We start from the raw sequence: 18,744 nt of genomic DNA on the forward strand, positions 1-18,744 counted from the left end.
AATATTTGTTGAGTCACTTGGGATTATTATCAATTTATCACTCTGAAGAATCTGAAGGATGCTAAGACTAAGATATTTCCCTCAAAGACGAGGGGAGGTAAGGAACTGCCATCCAGTTCTGCTTTAGATTCACCTTCTGTTATGAGTAAACTTGCAACACCACCACATGCTATCAATTCTGATATGTTGCAAGTTATTGATGATGCTACTTCTACTATGGATGATGCTTATGCTGATGCTAGTACCATGCTCGATAATGATGATGTGCCACTTTGTGAATTTATTGATGAACAAATTGCTAGAGTAATACAACATGATGTTGTTGAATCTGATGATGAGCTTGAAACTAAAACTCCTAAAACACTTGCTAGAGCTAGCCCTCCTAGATTTGAATTGCCTAAGGTACCAGAAGGCTATGTTATGAGTGAAGAGGCAACTAGAGATATTCTTGCTTGTAAGGATAGAGATGGTCTAGAGAAATTATTACACAAGTATAAAGAAAAATCTCTGAATGCTAGAATGAAATGTGATCCTAAGTTTGTTACTTCACCTATTGTTGTTGCTGATAAGGATTATGAATTCTTTGTTAACCCAGAGTTAATCACTTTCATTGAATCCGATCCTTTCCATGGTTATGAAACTGAAACTGTTGTGGCACATCTTACTAAGTTGAATGATATAGCCACCCTTTTTACTCATGATGAGAAAACTCGATACTACTTTATTCTCAAATTATTTCCATTCTCATTAAAGGGTGATGCTAAAGCTTGGTACAATACTCTTGCTCCTGGTTGTGTGCGTAGTCCCCATGATATGATTTACTACTTCTTTGAAAAATATTTTCCTGCTCATAAGAAACAAGCTGCCTTACATGAAATATTTAACTTTGTTCAAACTAAAGAAGAGAGTCTCCCACAAGCTTGGGGGAGGCTCCTCCAATTGTTTAATGCTTTGCCTGATCATCCTCTTAAGAAAAAATGAAATACTTGATATCTTGTATAATGGACTAACGGATGCTTCTAGGGACTTCCTAGATAGTTGTGCTGCTTGTGTTTCAGGGAATGAACTATTGCTCAAGCTGAAGAATTATTGAATAACATATTGAAAAATTATGATGATTGGACTATTCCTGAACCACCGCCTAAACCCACTACGAAGAAGAGGGGTATATTATATCTCAGTCCTGAAGATATGCAAGAGGCAAAGAAATCTATGAAGAAAAAATGTATTATGGCTGACGATGTTAAAAATTTACTCCTATTGAAGAAATACATGGGCTTGATACACCACCACTACCTAAGGTGGTAGAGGTAAATTCTCTTATGAATTTCAATGAAAATGATAATCCTCACAATATGCATCCTAGCCAATGCCTCTATGAGTTTGAAAACTACATTAGAAAACAAGACCACTTCAATGCAAATGTTATGAAACAATTGAAATATAATTCTGATATGATTGCTCGCTTAAATGACTTGTTATTTAAAATCTCAAATGATGTTAGAGGTGTTGGATAACATGCTTCTATGGTTCAAACCCACTTAGAACAAGTTGCTAAATAACAAAGAGAATTACTTGATGAAATGAATCATAATATGCATGACTTTTCTGTTAGAGTTGCAACTAGAGGAGGAAAAATGACTCAAAAACCACATTATCCCGAGGGACACCCAAAAAGAATTGAACAAGATTCGCAAAGAAATAGCACTAAGGCACCTAGTCCTTCTAAAAAGAAAAACAAAACAAAAAGAAAAGAAAAATGATAGGACTTTGCATGCTTCTAGTGAACCTGAAATAGACAAACCTACTGATAATGAAAATGAAACTTCTATCTTTGATGCTGAAACTCAATCTGGTATGAAGATCCACCTAGTGATAATGAAAAAGACAATGATGAGGTTCATGAAGACAATCAACAAAATAAGGACAAAGAACGAGATAATGATGTTGAGATAGAACCGCCTGTTGAACTTGATAACCCACAACCTAAGAATAAAAGATATGATAAAAGAGACTTTGTTGCTAGAAAACACGGTAAAGAAATAGAACCATGGGTTCAAAAACCTATGCCTTTTCCACCCAAGTCAAATAAAAAGAAAGATGATGAAGAATTTGAACGCTTTGCTGAAATGCTGAGGCCAGTCTTTTTGCGTACTCGCTTGACTGATATCTTAAAAATGCCTCCTTATGCAAAGTATATGAAAGGCATCATCACAAATAAGAGAAAAATACCGCAAGTTGAAATCTCCACTATGGTTGCTAACTATACTTTTAAAGATGGAGTACCTAAAAAACTTGGAGATCCAGGTATACCAACTGTACCTTGCTCTATCAAAAGGAATTATGTGAAAACTGCTTTGTGTGATTTAGGAGCTGGTGTTAGTGTTATGCCTTTCTCTTTATATAAAAGACTTGATTTGAATAAAATCACACCTACTGAAATATCTTTGCAAATGGTTGACAAATCAACTGCCATACCTATCGGTATCTGTGAGGATGTGCCCGTTGTTGTTGCTAATATTACTATTTTGACTGACTTTGTTATACTTGAGATGCCCGAGGACAACAACATGTCGCTTATCCTTGGTAGACCCTTCTTGAATACCGCAGGGGCTTTTATTGATGGCAATAAAAGCAAGGTCACTTTGATATCAATGGTAATGAGCATATGGTGCACTTTTCGAAGAAACAATTCCAAGTGAATGGTATTAATGTTATCGAAAAATCTCTGACAATCACTATTGGAAGTTTTAAACTACCTCTACCTACTGTCAAAAAGAAATATGAAATGCTTATTTTTGGGGACATCCATATCCCCATTGAGGTAACTTAGTGATTTACGAAAGTTCTTCGGTTTCATGCTAATCAAAAGTGGTTGTTAGTAAGACTTGATCAACCTTATTAATGGATCATTTTTGAGAGGTATGAAGTTGATGAATTTATTAAGCACTACCTTCTGTCCCTACCTTTGGTTTTCTGTTTTTATTAGTTAAATAAAATAAAATGCTATGTTTTGTCTGTTTTCTGAATTTCCCGTGCAATAAAAAAATGACCAAAAAATAAAAGTTCTCAGAATGCTCTGAAAACCTGATACGATTTTTTCTGAATATTTATGAATTTTTGGTGCAAATAACACCAGAGGGAGGTGCACCATGTGGGCACAACCCACCTGGGCGCGCCAGAACCCCCAGGCGCACCCTGGTGGGTTGTGGTCCCCACGTGGGCCCCTCACTTATCTCTTCAGCCCACATCATCACTTACCTCCAGAAAAAAATCCCCACTGCTCGCTCTCCCGTGTTCTTGAGCTCAAACCCGCGGATTTCGATCTCTTAGCTCGAAGCTCCATTTTCGAAACTGTTCTGGGGGATTGTTGCTTGGTATGTGACTCCACCATTTGTACAATTAGTTTTTGTTTTAGTGGTTTATACTTTGAATAATTAGCTACTCTTGGTGTTGCCGTAGATGAGATTGCATGTTGAATTCTTAGTGTTCTAAGTAGTTTGAATGCTTCCTATGGCCTCTATGTATCCCTAGGAGTAGTTGTTATCAATCTTATAAAGTTTCGTTGACAAATTTTTGTCACCTCAAAATTTTTATTTTCAGAAAATTGTACGCGGACATGATAAACCTATTTGTAAGGAGCTCTTCGAGGAGACGATCCTCGGGGGCATCTTCTAGTAGCAATTCTGCTCGCCGGTCTTATGTTGAACCAAGTGAAAGTTCCACACATGATGCCACCACCAAAACATGCTTATGCCCTTGCGATGAATATATGATGCATGTGGGCATTAAGGAGGAATTTGAGAAATATGTTCATAATGCTGGCCTTGGTCCCTACCTTTCAGATAAGTGTGAAAAATGCCAACTTCTCACTGAGTCATTTATGAAATAATTCACATTTTCCCCTCGTGAGTCTAGGGTGTCTTTTAAGCTTTATGATAATCCATTTACCATCTCACTGGAGAATTTTGCTTACCGTTGCAAACTGCCATATTGGGGTTCGTTTGATGAACCACCGAGGGTTGAGTACGAGTCTTTCTTGACTAGCCTTTGTTACGGTGAAAATAGGGGAGTGACACAAGGCAGAATAAAGAGAATCCACTTTCCTGCAATTCAATATTTTGCGGGAAATGCATAGTAGGCAAGCAAGACTGTAGCATACTTTGTGCACCAGACTTGAGCCTCATTCACACTGCTCTCACTGGTGAATGGAACTATAACCTTGGAGCGATTGTTGCGCGTAGACTTCATAATAATGCTAACAGTGGCTGGTTCTATGGGGGAATTTATGCCACACGTTTTCCACGAGAGCTGGGTGTTTCACCTTTTTCCTTTGACCCTATCCTACCCACGCAGTATTTAGATTTTGCGGCTTTAAAAATCCATAAAATCCTCAAAGAAAAATGCATGACTCACTTATAATTTTTTGTTTAATCAAACCTCTATTGTGCACACACTTTTGCCTACGCCTCTGACACGTCTCCGTCGTATCTATATTTTTTGATTGTTCCATGCCAATATTATTCAACTTTCATATACTTTTGACAACTTTTTATACTATTTTTGGGACTAACATAATGATCCAGTGCCCAGTTCCAGTTCCTGTTTGTTGCATGTTTTATGTTTCGCAGAAAACCCATATCAAACGGAGTCCAAACGGGATAAAAACAGACGGAGAATATTTTTGGAATATTTGTGATTTTTGGGAAGAAGAATCAACAAGAGACAGTGCCTGAGGGAGCCAAGAGGCAGGGGGCGCGCCCCTGACCCTCGTGGGCACCCCGTAAGGCGGTTTCTACTCTTCTTTTGCCGCAAGAAAGCTAATTTTTGGAAAAAATCATGGCGGAGGTTTCAATCCAATCGGAGTTACGGATCTCTGGATATATAAGAAACGGTGAAAGGGCATAATCGGGGAACGCAGAAACAGAGAGAGACAGATCCAATCTCGGAGGGGCTCTCGCCCCTCACACGCCATGGAGACCATGGACCAGAGGGGAAACCCTTCTCCCACCTAGGGAGAAGGTCAAGGAAGAAGAAGAAGAAGAAGGGGGGATCTCTCCCTCTCGCTTCCTGTGGCACCGGAACACCACCGAGGGCCATCATCATCACCGCGATCTACACCAACACTGTCGTCATCTTCACCAACATCTCCATCACCTCCCCCCATATATATTCAGCGGTCCACTCTCCCGCAATCCACTGTACCCTCTACTTGAACATGGTGCTTTATGCTTCATATTATTATCCAATGATCTGTTGCCATCCTATGATGTCCGAGTAGATTTTCGTTGTCTTATCGGTAATTGGTGAATTGCTATGATTGGTTTAATTTGCTTCTGGTTATGTTGATTTCGTATGGTGCTCTCCGTGTCGCGCATGCGTGAGGGATTCCTGATGTAGTGTGTTGCAATACGTTCATGATTCGCTTATAGTGGGTTGCTTGAGTGACAGAAGCATAAACCCGAGTAAGGGGGTTGTGGCGTATGGGATAAAGGGGACTTGATGCTTTAATGCTATGGTTGGGTTTTACCTTAATGATCTTTAGTAGTTGCGTATGCATGCTAGAGTTCCAATCATAAGTGCATATGATCCAAGAAGAGAAAGTATGTTAGCTTATGCCTCTCCGAAATAAAACTTGCTATCGGTCTAGTAAAGTAGTCAATTGCTTAGGGACAATTTCACAACTCCTACCACCACTTTTCCACACTCGCTATATTTACTTTATTGCTTATTTATCTAAACAGACCCTACTTTTTATTTACGTGCCCTTTATTATCTTGCAAAACTATCCAACAACACCTAGAAAGTACTTCTAGTTTCATACTTGTTCTAGGTAAAGCGAATGCTAAGCGTGCGTAGAGTTGTAACGGTGGTCGATAGAACTTGAGGGAATATTTGTTCTAACTTTAGCTCCTCGTTGGGTTCGACACTCTTACTTATCGAAGGAGGCTACAATTGATCCCCTATACTTGTGGGTTATCAAGCCCTTTTTCTGGCGCCATTGCCGGGGAGTCATAGCGTGGGGTGAATATTCTTGTGTGTGCTTGTTTGGTTTATCAGTATGTAATTTTTATTTGTTATTCTAAGTTGTTCTCTATCTTTAGTTATGGATATGGAACAGGAAATACCGAAAAAATTAGGTGTACTTGCTACTCATGGAGATGGGGAACCTCCTAAAACCCTCGATGCTCATTATGTGAAAGATATTATGTACTACTTTGATAATCCTAAGAAAACCCCATTCAATTATGTTATGGGAGACACATTGGATCAACATGAATACTTTAGGGATTATTGCTTGACACAAAAAGGGAAACTATTATGGGATCAAATTTATATGTTGCATTGATATGCTCGGCAACTATGCTTGAGATATTATTATACTTGTTGCTCTAGGATGAAGGCTCCACACCTTCCATTTTCATGCAAACTTAATGATAATGAAACCTTAGCTTCTTATGCTAATGGTATATATGATTACTATGATGTGGAACAAATAGAAGAATTCGTTGCTTTTATGGGTGCTTATGAGATTGAATCTTTGTTTAAAGAGTGTGAAAATCTTGATGATGCTGTTTACATACCTGGAAATTTTGCTATACTTAAATATTGCTATGAGAATTATGAAATCAATTCCAATATTGATGCATTTATTGAGGAAGTCTCTGCTGTCCAAGAAGAGACTAACATTTTGCAGGAGTCTATGGAAGAAGAAATTGATGAAACTATGAGCTCATTGGATGAAAAAGATGATGAGGAGAGCGAAAAACAAAAGGAGGAAGAGCGGATTAGCTATGCGTGCCCACCTTTCTAATGAGAGTAACTCTTCATCTCATACATTGTTTAATTTTCCTTTGTGCTTACCGAAGGATGAATGCTATGATGATTGTGATGATCCCGTTGATTCTTTTGAAATATCCCTTTTTGATGAACTTGATGCTTGCTATGCTTGTGGCCAAGATGCTAATATGAATTATGCTTATGGAGATGAACTTGCTATAGTTCCTTATATTAAACATGAAATTGTTGCTACTGCACCCACGCATGGTAGTTCTATTATCTTTTTGAATTCTCCCTACTACACTATATCGGAGAAGTTTCCCCTTATTAAGGATTATATTGATGGGTTGCATTTTACCGTTGCACATGATGATTTTTATAGATATATTATGCATGTTCTTCGTGCTCCTACTTGCAATTATTATGAGAGAGGAACTATATCTCCACCTCTCTATGTTTCCAATATGATAAAATTGCAAGAAACTGCTTATACTATGCATTGACCTTCACTTGTTGTGCATGAATTGTTCTTTTATGAGATGCCGATGCATAGGAAGATAGTTAGACTTCGTTTTTGCATGATATATGTTACTTTGTGCTCACTACTAAATTACAAATCATTGTTAATTAAAATTAGCTTTGATATACCTTGGGATCTGGGTGGATCCATTAGTTGAGCACTATATACCTAGCTTAACGGCTTTAAAGAAAGCGCTGCCAGGGAGACAACCCGGAAGTTTAGAGAGTCATTTATTTATGTTGTGAGCTTTCATAAAGTTTAAAAACAAAAAAAATAAAGAGGGGAACCCAAAACTTTTTCAAATAGAAAAGCGAAAGTAAGAAAGACGAGCATTGTTAAAGTGGGAGCTAGCCTTGAACTTTGTTCATGCTCACGAAAACTTTCTGAATCTTGATTATAGAAACTTTTCAAAAAATAATAATTATGCCCTTGTACAATTCCATTTTATTATAAAAATAATGTGCCATGGTTTGCCTTTAGGATGTTTACAATGCTTGTTGGTTTGTGCGGTGCAGGACAGAAACTTAGGCTATAGTGCGTGATTTTACATTTTTTACTGGAACATCAAACGGTTCTGAAACTTTTTGCACTGTCTTTCTATACAAAGTGTTTATTTTTACTAATTGTGGAAGAATTTTTGGGGTACCATAAGTATGGTGAATGTTCAGATTACTACAGACTGTCCTGTTTAAGACATATTCTGTTTTTTATGCATAGTTTGCTTTTTTCACGAAACTATCAATTTCTATCAGTGGATTAATCCATGTAAAAGCTATATTAGAGTAGCTAAAATGCAAAAACAAAATATGAATTGGTTTGCAACAGTACCTACAGTAGTGATTTGCTTTATTATACTAACGGATCTTGCCGAGTTTGCTGTTGAAGTTTTGTGTGGATGAAGTGTTCGAAGATCGAGGAGGTCTCGATATGAGGAAAAGGAGGAGATGCAAGAGCTCAAGCTTGGGGATGCCCAAGGCACCCCAAGTAAATATTCAAGGATACTCAAGCGTCTAAGCTTTGGGATGCCCCGGAAGGCATCCCTCTTTCTTCAACAAGTATCAGTATGTTTTCGGATTCGTTTCGTTCATGCAATATGTGCAAAACTTGGAGTGTCTTTTGCATTTAGTTTTCACTTCTCTTTTATGCACCATGCTGGTATGAGATAGTCCATGGTTGATTTATGGAATTCTCTTTGTACTTCACTTAAATCTTTTGAGTATGGATTTATAGAATGCTTCATGTGCTTCACTTATATCATTTGAAGTTTGGATTGCCTGTTTCTCTTCACATAGAAAACCTCCATTTGTAGAATGCTATTTTGCTTCACTTATATTTGTTAGAGCATGGGCATATATTTTGTAGAAAGAATTAAACTCTCTTGCTTCACTTATATCTATTTAGAGAGATGGCAGGAATTGGTAATTCACATGGTTAGTCATAAAATCCTACATAAAACTTGTAGATCACTGAATATGATATGTTTGATTCCTTGCAATAGTTTTGCGATATAGAGATGATAATATGTGGGAGGTTCTAGTAAATGGTTGTGTTTAGTAAGAATATTTGTGTTCAGGTTTGTGATTCCGGAAGCATGCACATATGGTCTCTAACTATGTAACCAAATTGGCGCGCATTGTATTTTGATTGTTTATCTTTGCGTGAAGGTTGGGGGCGCGTGATGGATAACTCCTACCAACCTCCCCCCTAGGAGCATGCATAGTAGTACTTTGCTTCGAGGGCTAATAAACTTTTGCAATAAGTATATGAGTTCTTTATGACTAAGGTGAGTACATGGATTATACACACTCTCACCGTTTCATCATTGCTAGCCACTTTGGTACCGTGCATTGCCCTTTCTCACCTCGAGAGTTGGTGCAAACTCCGCCCGTGCATCCAAACCCCATGATACGATACGCTCTATCACACATAAGCCTCCTTATATCTTCCTCAAAACAGCCACCATACCTACCTATTATGGCATTTCCATAGCCATTCCGAGATATATTGCCGTGCAAATTCCATCATCATCATATACATGACTTGAGCATTCATTGTCATATTGCTTTGCATGATCGTAAGACAGCTAGCATGATATTTTCATGGCTTGTCCATTTTTTGATATCTTTGCTATGCTAGATCATTGCACATCCTGGTACACCGCCAGAGGCATTCATATAGAGTCATATTTTGTTCCAGTATCGAGTTGTAATATTGAGGTGTAAGTAAATAAAAGTGTGATGACCAACATTATTAGAGCATTGCCCCAATGAGGAAAGGATGATGGAGACTATGATTCCCCCACAAGTCGGGATGAGTCTTCGGACTTTATGAAAAATAAAAGAGGCCAAAGAAGTCCAAACAAAAAAAAGAGGCCAAAGAAGCCCACCAAAAATAAAAATAAAAAAGAAAATAAAAAATGAGAGAAAAAGAGAGAAGGGGCAATGCTACTATCCTTTTACCACACTTGTGCTTCAAAGTAGCACCATGTTCTTCATAGAGAGAGTCTCCTGTGCTTTCCCTTTCATATACTAGTGGGAATTTTTCATTATAGAACTTGGCTTGTATTTTCCGATGATGGGCTTCCTCAAATGCCCGAGGTCTTCATGAGCAAGCAAGTTGGATGCACACCCACTTAGTTTTAGTTTGAGCTTTCATACACTTATAGTTCTTAGTGCATCCATTGCATGGAAATCCCTACTCCTCGCATTGACATCAACTGATGGGCATCTCCATAGCCCGTTGATTAGCCGCGTCGATGTGAGACTTTCTCCCTTTTTGTCTTCTCCACACAACCTCCACCATCATACTCTATTCCACCTATAGTTTCTATATCCATGGCTTGCGCTCATGTATTGCGTGAAGGTTTAAAAAGCTGAAGCGCGTTAAAAAGTATGAACCAATTGTTTGGCTGACACCAGGATAGGCATGAGGGGTACATTGTGTTCAGAAAAGGGAGCATAAAAGACTATATGATTTTGTAGGGATAACATTCTGTAAGGATTGATATTTTGAAAGGCATGATTGTTTGTTCGGATGCCTGACTATTATTGTTTTTATGTCAAATGATAGACTATTGCTTTGAATCATTCGTGTCTTAATATTCATACCATGATTAGACATATGATCAAGATTATGCTAGGTAGCATTCCACGTCAAAAATTATATTTTTTTATCATGTACCTACTCGAGGACGAGCAGGAATTAAGCTTGGGGATGCTGAGACGTCTCCATCGTATCTCTAATTTTTGATTGTTCCATGCCAATATTATTCAAATTTCATATACTTTTGACAACTTTTTATACTATTTTTGGGACTAACATATTGATCCAGTGCCTAGTGCCAGTTCCTGTTTGTTGCATGTTTTATGTTTCGCAGAAAACCGATATCAAACGGAGTGCAAACGGGATAAAAACGGACAAAGAATATTTTTGGAATATTTGTGATTTTTGGGAAGAAGAATCAACGTGAGACGATGCCCGAGGGGCCCACGGGCAGGGGGCGTGCCCCAGCAGGGTGGGCGCGCCCCTGACCCTCGTCGGCACCCCGTAAGGAGGTTGCTACTCTTCTTTTGCCGCAAGAAAGCTAATTTTCAGAAAAAAAAATCATGGCGAAGGTTTCAATCCAATCGGAGTTACGGATCTCCGGATATATAAGAAACGGTGAAAGGGCAGAATCGGGGAATGCAGAAACAGAGAGAGACAGAGAGACATATCCAATCTTGGAGGGACTCTCGCCCCTCCCACGCCATGGAGACCATGGACCAGAGGGGAAACCCTTCTCCCATCTAGGAAGAATGTCAAGGAAGAAGAATAAGAAAGGGGGGCTCTCTCCCCCTCGCTTCCGGTGGCGCCGGAACGCCGCTGGGGGCCATCATCATCACCGCTATCTACACCAACACCGCCGTCATCTTCACCAATATCTCCATAACCTTCCCCCATCTGTATTTAGAGGTCCACTCTCCCGCAACCCACTGTACCCTCTACTTGAACATGGTGCTTTATGTTTCATGTTATTATCCAATGATGTGTTTCCATCCTATGATGTCTTAGTAGATTTTCGTTGTCCTATCGGTAATTGGTGAATTTCTATGGTTGGTTTAATTTGCTTGTGGTTATGTTGCTGTCCTATGGTGCTCTCCGTGTCGCGCAAGCGTGAGGGATTCCCCCTATAGGGTGTTGCAATACGTTCATGCTTCGCTTATAGTGGGTTGCTTGAGTAACAGAAGCATAAACCCGAGTAAGGGGGTTGTGGCGTATGGGATAAAGGGGACTTGATGCTTTAATGCTATTGTTGGGTTTTACCTTAATGATCTTTAGTAGTTGCGGATGCTTGCTAGAGTTCCAATCATAAGTGTATATGATCCAAGAAGAGAAAGTATGTTAGCTTATGCCTCTCCCACATAAAACTTGCTATCGGTCTAGTAAAATAGTCAATTGCTTAGGGACAATTTCACAAGTCCTACCACCACTTTCCCACACTCGCTATATTTACTTTATTTCTTCTTTATCTAAACAGCCCCTACTTTTTATTTATGTGCCCTTTATTATCTTGCAAACCTATCCAACAACACCTACAAAGTACTTCTAGTTTCATACTTGTTCTAGGTAAAGCGAACGCTAAGTGTGCGTGGAGTTGTATCGGTGGTCGATAGAACTTGAGGGAATATTTGTTCTACCTTTAGCTCCTCTTTGGGTTCGACACTCTTACTTATCGAAAGATGCTATAATTGATCCCCTATACTTGTGGGTTATCAGCCTGCTCTTTTTGATTATCACAGCAAGGGGAGATATTTTGTTCTTGAGAGCGAGGCCCGAGCTCATAACGTAGGAGTGGTGGCAGCACGGCATGCGGAGGCATCCGCACCGAGAGCCTCTATGAGCTTCCATGCAGACTTCTACACTCCAGGCTACTGCCCGATTACCAACTTACGCCAAAAGCCTAAGCTTGGGGGAGTACGTGTTTCCCACATACATTATATTCATGTCTACTTATCATTCTATTTGTCGGTGTTCACACTTTTTTATTGTATCATCCATTCTTAGATTTATTTTCCCGCTTTCTTCTTGTGTGGTTGAAAAACTTTAGAAAAACAAAAAAAATTGTTGTAGCTAGTTTACTTTCTATGCATGCTTAGTAATAGTATTAAAAAGGAAATCCAAAAAGATTTCCTTGTTCTTGTTTTGCTTGTTGGTAGCTTTCCCGTGTAAACAATTTTTCTCTTTTTTGCTTTTCCCTTTTATCTTCCCATTCTAGAAAACCAAAAACTCCAAAAATATTTCAGTGTGTTTCTCTAAATTTTTTTCCTTTTATTCAAGTTGTAACGAGGAGAAGACCATGATGAAAATGTTGAGTGGCTCTCATATGAATAATAGTTGAACTAATAAGAGCACATTTTACCCTGTCTTCTCCTGTTGAATAAAATGATTTCAGATTCCAGCTTAGTCCATGGTACTCTTGCACTATTATTATTTTCAAATCATTCGGTCGTGCAAGTGAAAGGCAATAATGACGACATCCGATGTACTAACCGTGGCAGGGAGAAACTAGTATGAACTCAACTTGTTCCGTTTTTGTAAATTTGTTTAACCTAGTATCCATGATTCAACCCATTATGATTAAACATGTTTGCAATGACAATTAGAGATTATAGTTTCTAATGCCATTAATGATTTATCTTGGATATCAACACAGCGTTAAAAATGATTGTGATGTAGTATGATGATATGGTATCCTCCTCTGAATGTTTGAGTGGCTTGACTTGGCATATGTTCATGCATGTAGTTGAATCAAAACCAACATAGCCTCTATGATATTTATGTTCATGGCGTCCATATCCTACTCATGCTAGTGTCCAATGTTACTTATGCATAATGCATGGTTATGATCATTGTTGCTCTCTAGCTGTCCGCTTCCCAATCTAAATTGCTAGCCTTCGCCTGTACTAAGTGGGAATTCTGCTTGTACATCAAAAACCTTGAACCCAAAGATATTCCAGATGAGTCCACCGTACCTACCTATATGCGGTATTACCCTACTGTCCTAAGTAAATTTGCATGTGCCACCTCTAAAAACTTCTAAAAATCATCCTTTTTGTGTGCCTGGATCGTTCATGGAACGACAAGAGGTGGTCAGTATCTTCCATGCTAAGCAGGTTATTCTTAGGTCGAGTGTTTATGCACTCGCCATCGCATGAGAAAAGGGCGGTAATAGGGATGCCCAGTCCCAAACTGCAAAGATGAAACAGAGTCCATCTACGAAATAATCAAACAAAAACTCCCAATGGAGTCTAAACCTTTATTTTATCGTTTGGGAATCGCCACTAGCGTGCTTAACATGGAAGATATTGATAACTGATGGTCGTGAAGTGAATAAGAAGGGTGCATGTCTCAAAATATCATTTATCTCTGTTCTAAAAATTGAGCTTTGGCACCTCTGCAAATAACTTCTTCCCTCTGCAAAGGGACTATCTATTTACTTTTATGTTGTGTCACCACCTTCTAAAACAAGCACCAGAAACTGAGTAGAGCATAGTTGTCATGATTTATGCATTATGTGTAGATAATGTTGGGTGCATCATGAATGGATCTTTTCTACCATGAATTACAATGTTTAGTCGCTTCTTGAACTTTGGAGGTGCTCTACATTTATTTTTGCGGTCTCAGAAAGGGCTAGCAAGATACCACTATTGTCATATTATATCATGGTTGTTTTGACAACGTGTTGCTGTTTGAGATATTTTATTATTGCTCGCTAACTGATTATGAGAGTGATATGAATCATTATAATCTTTAAATGTTATTGTTGACATGGTTAGTTATAATGTTGTCTGGAAACCTGGGTGATGTTTAAGCTTACTTATGCAAAGAAGAGCAAAAGAGTTCGTAAAAGTTTTTCTTTCTCACTTTCAGTTTATCAACTGAATTGCTTGAGGACAAGCAAAGGTTTAAGCTTGGGGGAGTTGATACGTCTCCAACGTATCGACTTTTTCTCACGGTTTTTCTCTTCTTTTGGACTCTAATTTGCATGATTTGAATGAAACTAATCCCGGATTGACGCCGTTTTCAGCAGAACTACCATGGTGTTGTTTTTGTGCAGAAATAAAAGTTCTCGGAATGGAACGAAACTTTGCGAGGATTTTTTATATCAATAATAAGAATTTCTGGAGCCAAGACCTGCTGGAGAAGGGCACCTGGGTGGGCACAACACACCAGGGTGCGCCCCCCTCTCCTGGCATGCCCAAGTGGGTTGTACCCACCTCGTGGCCCCGTAGACGACCCCCCCCCCGATACTATCAAATCACATATTTCGAGAAAAAATCAAGGAGAAAGAATTATCATGATCCACGAGATGGAGCCGCCGCCAAGCCTTGTTCTTCCTCGGGAGGGCAGGTCTGGAGTCCGTTTGGGGCTCCGGAGAGGGGGATCTTCGTTCTTCGTCATCACCAACCCATCTCCATCGCCAATTCCATGATGTTGCCCACGGGAGAGAGTTCCTTCGTAGGATCGCTAGTCGGTGAGGAGTTTGATGAGATTCATCATGTAATCAAGTTAGTTTTGTTAGGGCCTAATCCCTAGTATCCACTAATTTCTTAGATTGATGTTGCTATGACTTTGCTATGCTTAATGCTTGTCACTTTGGGCCCGGGTGCCATGAACTCAGATCTGAACCGATTATGAATTCATCATTATATCCATGGTTTAGATCCAATCTTGCAAGTTATAGTCACCTACTACGGTTATGATCCAACAACCTCGGAGTGACAACAACCGGGCCCACTCTCGGTGATGACCGTAGTTTGAGGAGTTCATGTATTCACTATGTGTTAATGCTTTGTTCCGGTTCTCTATTAAAAGGAATCCTTAATATCCCTTAGTTTCCAATATGGATCCTGCTACCATGGGAGGGTTGGACAAAAGATTTCATGCAAGTTCTTTTGATAAAGCACGTATGACTATTTACGGAATACATGCCTACATTATATCGATGAACTGGAGCTAGTGTCGTATCGCCCTAGGTTATAGGTGTCACATGATGAATATCATCCAATAAGTTACCGATCCAATGCCTATGAATTTATCATATATTGTTCTTGCTATGTTACTAGTGTTACTGCTATCATTACTGCTATCACTATTACTGTTACCGTTGATGCTGTCACTACTATCAAAACTATCAAACTACTTTGCTACTGGTCACTTTGCTGTAGATAATTAATATCCAGGTGTGGTTGAATTGACAACTCAGCTGCTAATACCTTCAAATATTCTTTGGCTCCCCTTGTGTCGAATCTATAAATTTGGGTTAAATACTTACCCTCACAAACTATTGCGATCCTCTATACTTGTGGGTTATCAACATGCGACATATCAGAATCAATAACAGGTGTAGGTGTCGCAAGTTTACTCAAAACAGAAGGTGAATCAAGTGGAGTGCTAGATGGCAGCTCCTTACCTCCCCTCGTAGTAGAGGGATAGATCTTGGTTTTGGTATCTTTCAACTTCTTCATTGTGGTCAACATATATAAATTCCAAGCGACTCAGAGAACAGAGCTATGCTCCCCGGCAATGGCGCCAGAAAAAGGTCTTGATAACCCACAAGTATAGGGGATCACAACAGTTTTCGAGGGTAGAGTATTCAACCCAAATTTATTGATTGGATACAAGGGGAGCCAAAGAATATTCTCAAGTATTAGCAGCTGAGTTTTCAATTCAACCACACCTGAAAGACTTAATATCTGCAGCAAAATATTTAGTAGCAAAGCAATAGACGGTAACGGTGGCAAAAATAACAGTAGCAGTTTTGTAGCAATTGTAATAGTAGTAGCAAAGAAAGTTACTTAGCAAAGATCAATATGAGATGAACTCGTAGGAAATTGATCGGCAATGATAACTGTGCCGTATGATATTCATCATGTAGCAGTCATAACCTAGGGTGACACAGAACTAACTCCAATTCATTAATATAATGTAGGCATGTATTCCGTATATAGTCATACATGCTTATGTAAAAGAACTTGCATGACATCTGTCGGATTTCGGGTTCCGGTAGACCATTGAGGTTCAAACTCTCGGGTGCGCATGAAGATCTTTCCCCTACCAGCTCACGTCTCGAAGTCTCGCAAGGATCTAGGCTAGAAAGATGAACACACAAGGGACACAAGGTTTATACTGGTTCAGGCCACCATTGTGGTGTAATACCCTACTCCAGTGTGTAGTGTGGTGGATTGCCTCAGGGGCTGATGATGAACAATACAAAGGGAGAACAACCTCGTGAGGGCCTGTTCTTGAGCTGGTGCGATGAACTGCTTGGGTGAGTCCAATCGCTTCTCTCTCTCTCTGGACGATCGGTTTTCAAGATGCCTCTACTCTGTGGTGGCTAGTCCTATTTATAGAGGGAAGCCCTGGGCCTCTTCCCAAACAATGAGCGGGAAGGGCGCCAACAATTGGCCATTTTGAAGGGGAACATCTAGTACACTTATCCTGACTAAAGTTGGTCTTCGGCTGCCAAAGGCTCTGACGATGACGCCGTCCTGGGCTCCACGATGACCTCCATCCTGCCGTTCTACCGGTCTTGGTCTTGTTGCACGAAAACAGTAACCTTTGCCTGATGCCTTGGCCTGTGCTTGCCCCCTTTGCACCAAAGGGGAAACAAGGACACTGCACAGGCTGGTGCCCGCCTGGTCTCGATCGTCATGGCTTGCGTCACGGGCTCCTCGCGAGGTACCCTGCCTTGATCTCTCCGCCTCCTCGCGAGCCTGTGTAAGGAGGCTGCTCCCAAGGAAGCTTCCTGTCGTCCGCCCAGCGAGGCTTGTCCCCTCGCGAGGGTCTTGAGCTTGAGCTGATGAAGCTGGGCTGCATTGGGACCCCACTTGATCCGTGTCGCAGGCCACAGGCAGGCAAGTCTGGGGACCCCCGTTCCCACAACGCCGACAGTAGGCCCTGGGCCCAAGGCATGCCCAGACTTGGCTTAGCAGAGAAGCGAAGGGGCAAGTACGAAGCGCCGCGGGCCCCAATAGCCTGCGGCCTTGGGCGCCGCATGGCGATTGATTGAACGCGGGCGCCTCCGCTTCCCCATGATGCCTCGACAACCGCACGACTTGACAAGTCCCTGCATGCAAAAATGGGTCATGATTACCTGCGATCGTGGAGGCCGACGGTTGGCCTCCTCCGGCTATAAGTACGGTACTACGCGAGCCATTCCAGTTCATATCCCCCTGCTACTCCTTTCTTCTTCATCCCCGCCTTTGCTTCATATCATGCCGATGGCACCAATTCACCGATTTTCTGCAGAAGAGAAGGGGAAGGCCCCCCGAGAGGGTCCCGACCCGCTTCCGCCAAAGAAGCGGCTAGTCCTCTATCGCTGAGATGAGGGTGCTCGACAGGAGGCGTCGAGGCCCTGGTACGAGCGGCTGCTACCTGGGTTCCCACTGCCCTTGTACGCCCGCATCGAGGGCCCTGGAGAAGAAGGCACCGAGCCACACCGACGGTGCCGCTGTCGACACCGGCGGGTCACGGCGGTGCGCGTTGTTCCTCTTGGAGTCCATGCCGAGGGCTCCTCTCGCGAGCTTGTGCTCCATGCCGCCATGCCTTCTCAATCTTGGATTCTCCTTCCTCCCTCCTTCGCCTTCGAGATCCCGCCGAGGGGGCCTCTTGAGCTCTAGCTGCAACACGCCGACTGCAGCACCCCTGCAACCGGAGCGGAGGTTGAGGTTGTCGCTCCGGGCAAGGTCTACATGACCCGGGGCTGGGGCGAGATCGCCCGGGTCTGCCGAACTGGAGGTGCCCTCGTGATTCATTTCGAATACGATGGCGCCTCCTTGATGTTCTTCATGGTCTTCGACGCAGAAGGACGCCGGCTGAATGCTGCCCCGAGAAAGGCGGCCGGGCCATCGTCATGGCGAGGACCAGGCCTGCCAACTGCTTCCCTGGCAGCTCCTCAGGCAGCAGCGGAGGTGCCGGAGAGTTCAGCGACTCCGCCGAGCTTCACGCAACTCCGGATATGAGCGACGACAGCTACGAGCCATCGAGCTCGCATCACTCCCGGAGCAGGGCAGCTGCATCAGGCCGCCGACACCACTGATCTAGATGGGGTTGGCGCCGGTGCCTGACAGCCCACTGCTAATGATGGCGTCTCCTGCGGAGGCGCGCGTAGTTAGCGTCCCTTAGGATCAGCACCTTTTGTTCCCTGCGAGGAATCGAAGTACCACCCCGCGGGGGTATGTAAGGCGCTGGCCGTGTCTTTTGTGAATGTTATATCCTTATTATGAATCGATGCGAGATGCTTGTCCTGTCCCGTCTCGGCTCCCCCTTTCTTTCCTCACGAGGGCTTGGTGCTCTATGCAGACAGGTCCCGGTCCCCAGGCAGGCTTCAGCCGTCGCTGGTATGCCAGGCCGCGATGTCGTGGTCAAGGCCAGGAGGTGAGCGTCCTAGGGTCCAGTGAGAG

This window comes from Triticum aestivum, chromosome 2B (genome assembly GCF_018294505.1).
Source record: "Triticum aestivum cultivar Chinese Spring chromosome 2B, IWGSC CS RefSeq v2.1, whole genome shotgun sequence".
NCBI lineage: Eukaryota > Viridiplantae > Streptophyta > Magnoliopsida > Poales > Poaceae > Triticum > Triticum aestivum.